Source organism: Hypomesus nipponensis, chromosome 9 (genome assembly GCF_054491055.1).
Source record: "Hypomesus nipponensis isolate SF chromosome 9, ASM5449105v1, whole genome shotgun sequence".
Taxonomy (NCBI): domain Eukaryota; kingdom Metazoa; phylum Chordata; class Actinopteri; order Osmeriformes; family Osmeridae; genus Hypomesus; species Hypomesus nipponensis.
In genome coordinates, this window is record NC_140369.1 from 26,917,670 (window position 1) to 26,926,172 (window position 8,503).

The 8,503-nt window shown below is 40.2% G+C and overlaps 1 long non-coding RNA gene across 3 annotated transcripts; it reads right to left on the reverse strand.

Moving 5' to 3' along the window:
* Positions 1–221: 221 nt before the first annotated feature.
* Positions 222–8,202, reverse strand: LOC146274052 (uncharacterized). Of its 3 annotated transcripts, none has more exons than XR_014766738.1 (4): positions 3,325–8,202; positions 3,162–3,216; positions 1,292–3,041; positions 222–1,125 (listed from the first exon to the last, which is right to left on the reverse strand). It is a non-coding gene; the product is annotated as an uncharacterized LOC146274052 (long non-coding RNA). The 3 variants fall into 3 exon arrangements; XR_014766737.1 differs by having other exon boundaries at positions 222–542; positions 708–3,041; XR_014766736.1 differs by having other exon boundaries at positions 222–3,041.
* Between the last annotated feature and the right edge of the window lie 301 nt (positions 8,203–8,503).

The window sequence follows — 8,503 nt, forward strand, 5'->3', positions numbered from 1 at the left end:
ACCTACTGCGTCATTGCAGAAAAAACTGTCTTTTCACCGTTCTAAATTATTCCGCTGGCAACATAGTATCAAGACCCTGTGTCTAAAACAAGTAACCATAGCAACAATTTCCGTTTACAAGCCTTCGTTTACAATGTATTGACAATTAGCTACTCTACTAACATATCGACTCGACTAAAACTCTGGCCTACATTACAAAAATGAGTGACTTCAACATTTCGTTTAATTTATTTGGAAAATATGAAAACTTTGAGAACTGGGACGCAGCCCAAGAAAGAGAAAATGAAGAGAAACGGAAGAAACGGCACAAGGAGATAACACCGGGAGAATTAAATCAAATAGAAGAAGACAAAGACGAGATTAACACAAAAAAAGCAGCGAAATGCGCAATTAATACACTAAGGGACTTCCTTTCACAAAGACAAATGAACACCAACTTTGAAAACTACACCGCCGACTTGCTGAATGAGACCCTGCGGGGATTTTACGCCTCTGTCCAGTCCACCAAGGCCAAGGGAGGGGGGGAGTACAGCGTTGCCAGCCTAAGGTGTTTAAGGGCAGGTATTAACCGTTATATAACTGCTTTCAATATCATGACTGATACAAGATTCAAGAGCAGTAATGCCGTGTTTCAATCTATAGTTAAGAGTTACAGGAAAAGAGGTAAAGATACAAGCTTCCACCATCCCCGCATTTCTGAGTCCGACCTTGAGAAGATGAAAAATTCCCCAGCACTGTCTCCCGATACACCCCGTGGCTTGGTCCGAAAAGTCTGGTTTGATGTGCAACTATGTTTAGCTCGGCGTGGCAGGGAGGGAAACCGGGAGCTGTCAGTGGCATCTTTCATCGTCCAGAGAGACGACGATGGGGTCGAATATGTCAGCCTGGCATACAATCCTGAAACAAAAAACCACAAAGACCCGAATGACCCAGACAAAGAAAACCTGAGAGGTTTTATGTTTGCCAGGCCCGGAGATCCGCTGTGTCCGGTCAAAAGTTTTAAAGCATACATTGCCAAATGTCCATCTGATGCCAAATCGTTCTACCTCCACCCTAAACGTGGCATGATGACCTCAAATATGGTACAGCCGGGAGCCGATGGGTGTCCACTATCTAGGCAACATGCTGAAAAAGATCAGCGAAGAGGTTATTTGCTTACTCTTAACCTAGCCTATAGCCTAATGTCTGTCGCGTCTAATAAAGACATGGCAGTCTAATTGTGTGACCACATTTTCTTCTCGCTCCATCCCCAAAATATAGGTTGATAGGCTAAATATCCTTATCCCTCTACCTTTCAGGTGGGTCTTTCAAGGGTCTACACCAATCACAGCCTTCGCAGCACCGCTGTAGGTCGGCTCTCGGATGCTGGCCTGGAGAGCCGCCAGATAATGTCTGTGACAGGCCACCGATGCGAGAGCAGCCTGCGGGCTTACTGGGCTCCGTCGGTGCAGGAGAGAAGAGATTGGAGCCACATCTTGTCTTCCAATACGCCGAAGAGCAGTGCCTATCATGGCCAGCCCCCTAAACAGCCTCCTTCCAAGGCCCCTTTACCTGAATTGCCAATATCACTATCAAATTACACGATAAATGGTAACGTCGAATTCAATTTTAAATAAATAAAAAATCGGCCTGTTGCTAGCAAAAAGGTTTACCTGCTGTGCACCATGCTGATCTGGTGCAAAATGGCCGTTCTTTTTCTTTTTTTCTATTTATAACCGATGATTTCCATTGGCGCAAATCTTTGGAGCGCAATTATTGTTTAATTATAACATGTTTCTTTGCAATAAAAACATTACTTATGAAAACGACCCGACAGCTAAATTGTTGCATTACAAGCCTACATCTACTCTGGCAAGTATAGTCATGCATTGGCATAAACTTTTGGCGGACAAAACATTAGAAATTAATGAAAAAGCTTCAAGTGTAGGCTACACCGCCCCCTACTGATACTTTATGTCACAGCAATACTCTGTTTGTGAAAATATTCATATTGATTTGGGAACAATGACACGGCTGGATAGCTGGCTGTACTGTGGATGTTAAACTTATTGTCAAAATATATTTACTGTTAGATGATAATGTCAACTTTGACGCGATCATCTCAAATCAATTTGCTATTCATCTGGCTACAGGCTGCGGTCGGCGACAGTGGCCAAGACTGTGTACTTTGTTCGTGAAAATCTTTATATTGATTTTGGGACAGTGACATGGCTGGTTAGCTAGCAAATCTTATTGTCAAACATACTGTAAAATTATATTTACCGTTTGTCAACCGTACACAATGTTATTGGCTTTGAATCCTGCTAGCATAACGTTAGCTTTTGGGCTAATAGCTCAGCCAAAGGAAAGCCGGTGTTGGTTCTATGAGCTGAGCGGACTATAAATATCAGAGTTGGCTAACGTTGAAAAACGTTAGATTTCTATTGCAAAACGCCTTAAAACATAAATTAATGTTTGTAAAAAAAAAAATTGTTGGCAAGTGACCATGGTATAAGCGGGATAATGCCCTTCGAGGTGTCCAATATCATCTGATAACGGACTCCTCCGCTGCGCGTCGGACGGTTCACGCCTCCGCATCGTCCGTTATCAGATGATATTGGACACCTCGTCGGGCATTATCCCTTACATGGCCCATACAAATCAACAGAACTTTTTTGGAACATTCTAATAACTATTTTTTAAGGATTTTCGAATGGATGCTAATCTTTAAAAATCTCACGTACCCCCTGGACTGCCTTCACGTACCCCCAGGGATACGCGTACCCCCGGTTGAGAACCACTGGTGTAGATGTTGTGGTTCAGTACAGACAAACATGCAACTTGATGGCTGTAGGCGGTAATTCTGAGGAGGCATAGATGGACGTGGTGGGGCAGCATGGATGGACAGGTCTCTTTGCTATTGCTGGTTGTTGGTAGGACAATGGACTTTCGGCTTGAACCTTGCCAAGGGCAGAGTCAACAACGGGAATTTCACAGCTGATGCCCATGCTGCAGATCATCGGCGCCTCCACTGTAGAAAAACTTTTATACGTCTCTGTCACCTAGGGATGTAATAATATAATTGTTGCAACCATCCAGTTCTGTGACAGTACATTTAATCAAAAGGAGAGGAAAAAATCATGAAATACTAGTATATTGTTTGATATGAAATCCCTACTCACCCGAAGGACAGAAAGATAATGCAAATCCCCACTGAGGCCTTTGTAAAGTGTGCTCCTGTGTGGAACATAAAACTTTCATGAGTGGAAAGTGGCACAATCCATACAGGTATTTTAATTCAAACAGGCAACATATTGGAATACATCAACAATATTCAGGTTTTACCTTACACCATCTTTGGTTGCTCTACACTTTGGTGTAGCAGAAAGCAAAGCCATTTTATCCACAAGGCCTGGCTTTACACCCTATCAAGTTATGCAGAATACAGTTACAAGTTACTGCTCCAGCCACACATGTGCAGCTGTGATGAAGCAGCTCCACAGGACTGGAATCTTTCAGTACCACCTGCATAAGTAAAATGTCAGAGTAAATACTTATTTATCTTAGCTTGGTCACTGTTTAACCATTATTTTAGGACACAATCTTGTTTTTACAATATTTTCTATATCTAATATTCTATAATCACAGATCTAATGGCATTTATTTCTTTATATATATATATGTATTCATATATTATGTTGGATTACAGTATGTTGTATAATATGCCATTGCCAACTGCATTAAATCAAAATCCATAATTGTTTTTCTTTGAAACATGATAGCCTAATACCTTAAACACAAGATTGCATCTTAAATGAATGACTGAGTTGGGGAACACTTGAATAAGAACGCATTTAACCGGGAGGGGATCAGCTAGGTAAACTTACCTGCCTAATGAAGATTATTATATTTGAGAGTGATAATAAACATAACGGACCTTAGCTAAATCCAGGAACATTAGGAATGCCGGGTTATTAAAGTAACAAGCTTATAAGTGTTGGCTGAACCTAAATTTATCAATCCTAACTTCACCATACACTCAGACTGTGAGGTTTCTCAGCTACCCTCATGGACCTGTAGCACAATGCCCTGACCTAGGGATGAACCGATCCGACTTTCAGTCCCGATACCGATTCCTGGGCTTTGTGTATCTGTCGATACCCTATACCGATCCGATACCGTTGTTGAATTAATAATAAACTGTATACCTCCCACCTTTTACCTTCCTTCTACCATGTGGAAAATACTAAAGGCACCAGACTTTCCTAATAAGACAAAATAACAGATGTAATCTACTGCATTCTTATTTATTTGTTATTTTAAAAACTATTGTGCATTCAAAATGTGAAAATAGAATAATCAAACGTAGGGCCTATTAAAATAAATACAATGTAGCAGTAGAAACAAAATAGTGTATTGGTCAAACATACATAATAATCAAACAGCTACCAAACATTGTAAACGTGTACAAAATATTTGAATATTTATTTGTTGTCACTGGTGTGTGAACCATAGAAGTTTTTAGCTTGAAGCATTGCACCGTGCGGTTTACAGCTTGTGTCCAACCAGTGGACAGAAACGTAAAGCAATGTGGAGCAAGCCAAAGAGTTGGCTGTGTGGAGATATTTCACGCTTGCAACGCCAACTAGTTCGTCGGCTGTTTGCAATGTCTGCAAAGTAAATGTTTTGAGGGGTGGTGGTAGTACTGCAAAGTACAATAGTACCAATTTAATCAAGCACAATGCTAGGAGCACGCCGAATTCCTGCAGCTCAAAGGCTCTACTTGAAAGTATTGCAAAGTATACTTGGTAAAGGTTCTTTAGGAAGTATACTTCATGAACTCAAAGTGTACTACACAGGTTACTTTAGAGTATTCCAAAGTATACTTTGAAGTACTTTAGGAAGTTTTCTTGATGAACTGAAAGTGCACTACACAGGCTACTTTGCAGTATTCAAAAGTAAACCTTGAAATACACTACAAGTGTACTTTAAAGTGTACTAAATGACCTAAAAAGTGAGCCAATTTAGTTTACTTAGTACAAAAAAAGTATATAAATAAGTACACTGCTAGTATACTTTAAGTAACATGATAATAGTATACTTTTTATACTAAATATACTTACAAAATAAACTTGAAGTATACTTCTTTTTTGTAAGGGCATACAGCATTTGTCACATAGTTTTTGACTATCGGAAAATATTCAGTTAGAATTTTCGAAATTGTAATGCAATTGAGTACGTAGTGAAGAGCTACGAATCTGCAGTAAACTGTTATGAGGGCCCCGTTCTCGCCAAGTGACTCAAGATCTGAGGCGTTTGAGGGGTCCATAAGCATTTTAACACGTTAGTAAATAATAGTAAAATTACATTTAGAAGTTTACTTGTTGACGTACTTACATTAAATGAAAGTGCACTTGAAAGTATTCCAAAGTATACTTTGAAGTAATTGAGGAAGTATACTTGATGAACTGAAAGTGCACTACACAGGCTACTTTGCAGTATTCAAAAGTGAACTATTTTGAAAGCATACTTAAAAGTATATTAAAAGTAAACTTATGTTCTAAGTATACTTCTTAAAAGTATATTAAAAGTAAACTTATGTTCTAAGTATACTTCTTAAAAGTATATTAAAAGTGAACTATTTTCTAAGCATACTTCTTATAAGTATATCAAAAGTGAACTAAAAGTGTACTATCCATATTTTAGTATACTTATAGTATACTTCTTTTTTGTAAGGGTGGCTTCAATATGTACTAATGAGAAGGCTAACAGGTAACACTAGCATGCTAGTAGCATTGCTTTGAGTCTTATACTTGCTGTGGGCACCGTCGGAAATATTTAGAACTCAAGCATCTAAAGGTTCCGTTGACTCATGCTGCTGAAAAATGACATAGAATATGCTGTGAAATAAAGGATGGATCGGCCAGTGGATTGGCTAAATTTTCCGATCCCCGATCCAGCTATTTGTCAATAACGGGGCCGATATTCGATCTTAGTATCGGATCAGTGCACCCCTACCCTGACCACGACTTCCCCTGTGTTCTTATCTTTATTAGAAACTGAGAGGGGCAGAAATACAAATTATAATACATAAAAACGGACAGTTTGCGTTTAAAATAAAGAAAAACAAGCTTCTATACTACTGTACACTAAAAATGAACACATTGCTAACTAGCTTAGCCGCTAGCCGACTGGAACACCACATTAAACTACTTACCCTCATAGTTGTGCAGATAACTGGATATGTACAGTTTGAATCCCTTGTCCCGCTTGCTTGTTGGAGCAGGGGGACATTTACGATGCGATGGACGTCACTGACGCTTATTTTAGGCAGGTCTTGGAGACATCTACTAAAGCTGAGCATTTTGGAAACTCGGGTGATTGTCTCCAGTAAACCGTTAACTGATTTACCGAATGTTGGCTACAGCGGAAGTTCGTCAGTAAGATTGTGCACAGAGCCTATTGGTCTTGTTTCATTACGTGTTCGTAATGAAATTGTGAACGTATTTATCCAACATTGCAGGTAGGCTGCTGAAACACATTTCGCTTACGTTAGCTGACAAGCTGACTACTGTAGCCTTTTCAAAGAAGAGGCTGCAGTTCACTTGATTGTGATTGGCCAAATAACTCGTCTGACGTATCACCAAAGATGCTGTATTGTGAAGACGACTGCAGTAGGTTTTTGAAACTCCCGTTTATGGGAAATTGTAACCCCCCAATAAAAACTCAGGGTCTACACAATTCACGTGGATGACATTTTTTTCATTCAAAATGGCTATTTTCACCAAAAAGTGACAAGTTTTCAGCTATGGTTACTAGTTGGAGACAACAGGGGATGGGTTGTTTGCATCCTTATTCATATAAGTATAACTTATTTTCTTCTTTTAGTTCTAACCGAGGGAGGCTGTTGCCTTCTTAGTGTGTGTGGCTGCATCAAATACCCTTTTTACGCTGTTAAATTGCTGCACTAGTTCACACTTGACCGGTGGGGATCTCATTCTATTATGACTGTAACTGTTAGCTGCTCCTGGCATTCTCTAATCCCTGCTCTCCCATCTCTGTCCCCCCACACACACACATCCCTTGTGGTGTGGGGGGTTTAAGCTTTTAGCACCTGCCTTGTCGTGGGTCGGACAATGCTGGACCTGGTCGTCAACCGGAAACCAGTCTCCATGACGGCCAACAGCGAGTCTCCCGGTCCTGTCCTACATCTATAAAGTTGAACAATGGATTTTGGTGTTTCAACACCCATTGACACTGTATGACTATGTTTAGCCTGTGTTCTGTTCCTCTCTCACCAACTGTCTCTGGAGGAGGGGATCCCTCTCTGAATTGCTCCTCCCAAGGTCTCTTCAATTTTTTCTCCTGTTGGGAGTTTCTCCTTGTCTTGTCTGTGAGGGTTAAGGTTGGTTAAGGGGCAGGTCTATGGGCGCATGTGAAGCCGCCTGTGACATGCTTGCGCGTAAACATGTGACCTACATGCTCATCTGGTAGCATGTAGGTAAATTGCTTGTTAATCGTATTAAATTATTATCATACGTGATTGAATATTCTTGAGAATGTCAGGATCCATGTTTCGTCATTTTAAGTGTTTCCGAGACCAGTGTTTCTCAAACTTTTTTTATGGGGACCCATATTTTAAAATCCCAAGCCTTCGCGACCCAAGCCAATATAGATTATTCGTCAATCACAAAATAAAGGTGGATTTGACGATTATTGAACAATAATGAGGATATTTTACTGTTATTTCAGAACTTGTACGCCTACTGCCATGTGAAGGTATCCAATAAGTGCCTAATTGGACATTAAATGTAGGCTATAAAAAAAAAACATATAGCACATTTCTTCTTATTTTCAACATTCAATTGAACCAGCAATATTGGAACAAAATATGAAATAATTACAAAAAGATAACAAATTATACAAAACATGTTGTTGTACCATTTCAACATTGTTAATGGGATAGGTGAGCCTTTCTGCGTTTTTGTAGTGCGTTTCAGTCCATGGTGCAGGAGGAGAGCGCAACACGCATATCAGGCGCAGCATTCAGTCAGTTTCTGTGCTTTGTCTTCATTTTTGTGAGCACAGAAAATCCCAATTCGCACGTGTACGTGGTAGTGAAAAGAATAAGCATAGAATTAGAAATACTGGCCCTACTGAGGACAGGATATTCTGACGAAATGCTTATCCAGAATGATGATAAGGTCACAGATCCATAGCGTCAGTGCGATCGCAGCTGAGCTGCAACAACTCGGTTTCTTCTGCGGGACTAAGTGTCAACTCAAGCAAAGCCTGAGGAGGACTCTCAAATTCAAAGAGAGTTTGCATCCACCTTATCATTCAGAATGGCACACCTCTCTGTTGGAAAATAGCGATCAAAGTTCTCTATAAGCCAACTTTGCGACTATCTCGCTAGATCTGGCGACTTTACAAACTCCTGGCAACTTTTATTGTCAAAAGCAACTAGCGACAAATCTAGCGACTTTTTTCGGCAATGTTGGAGACTTGCTGGTGTTGTGGAGAC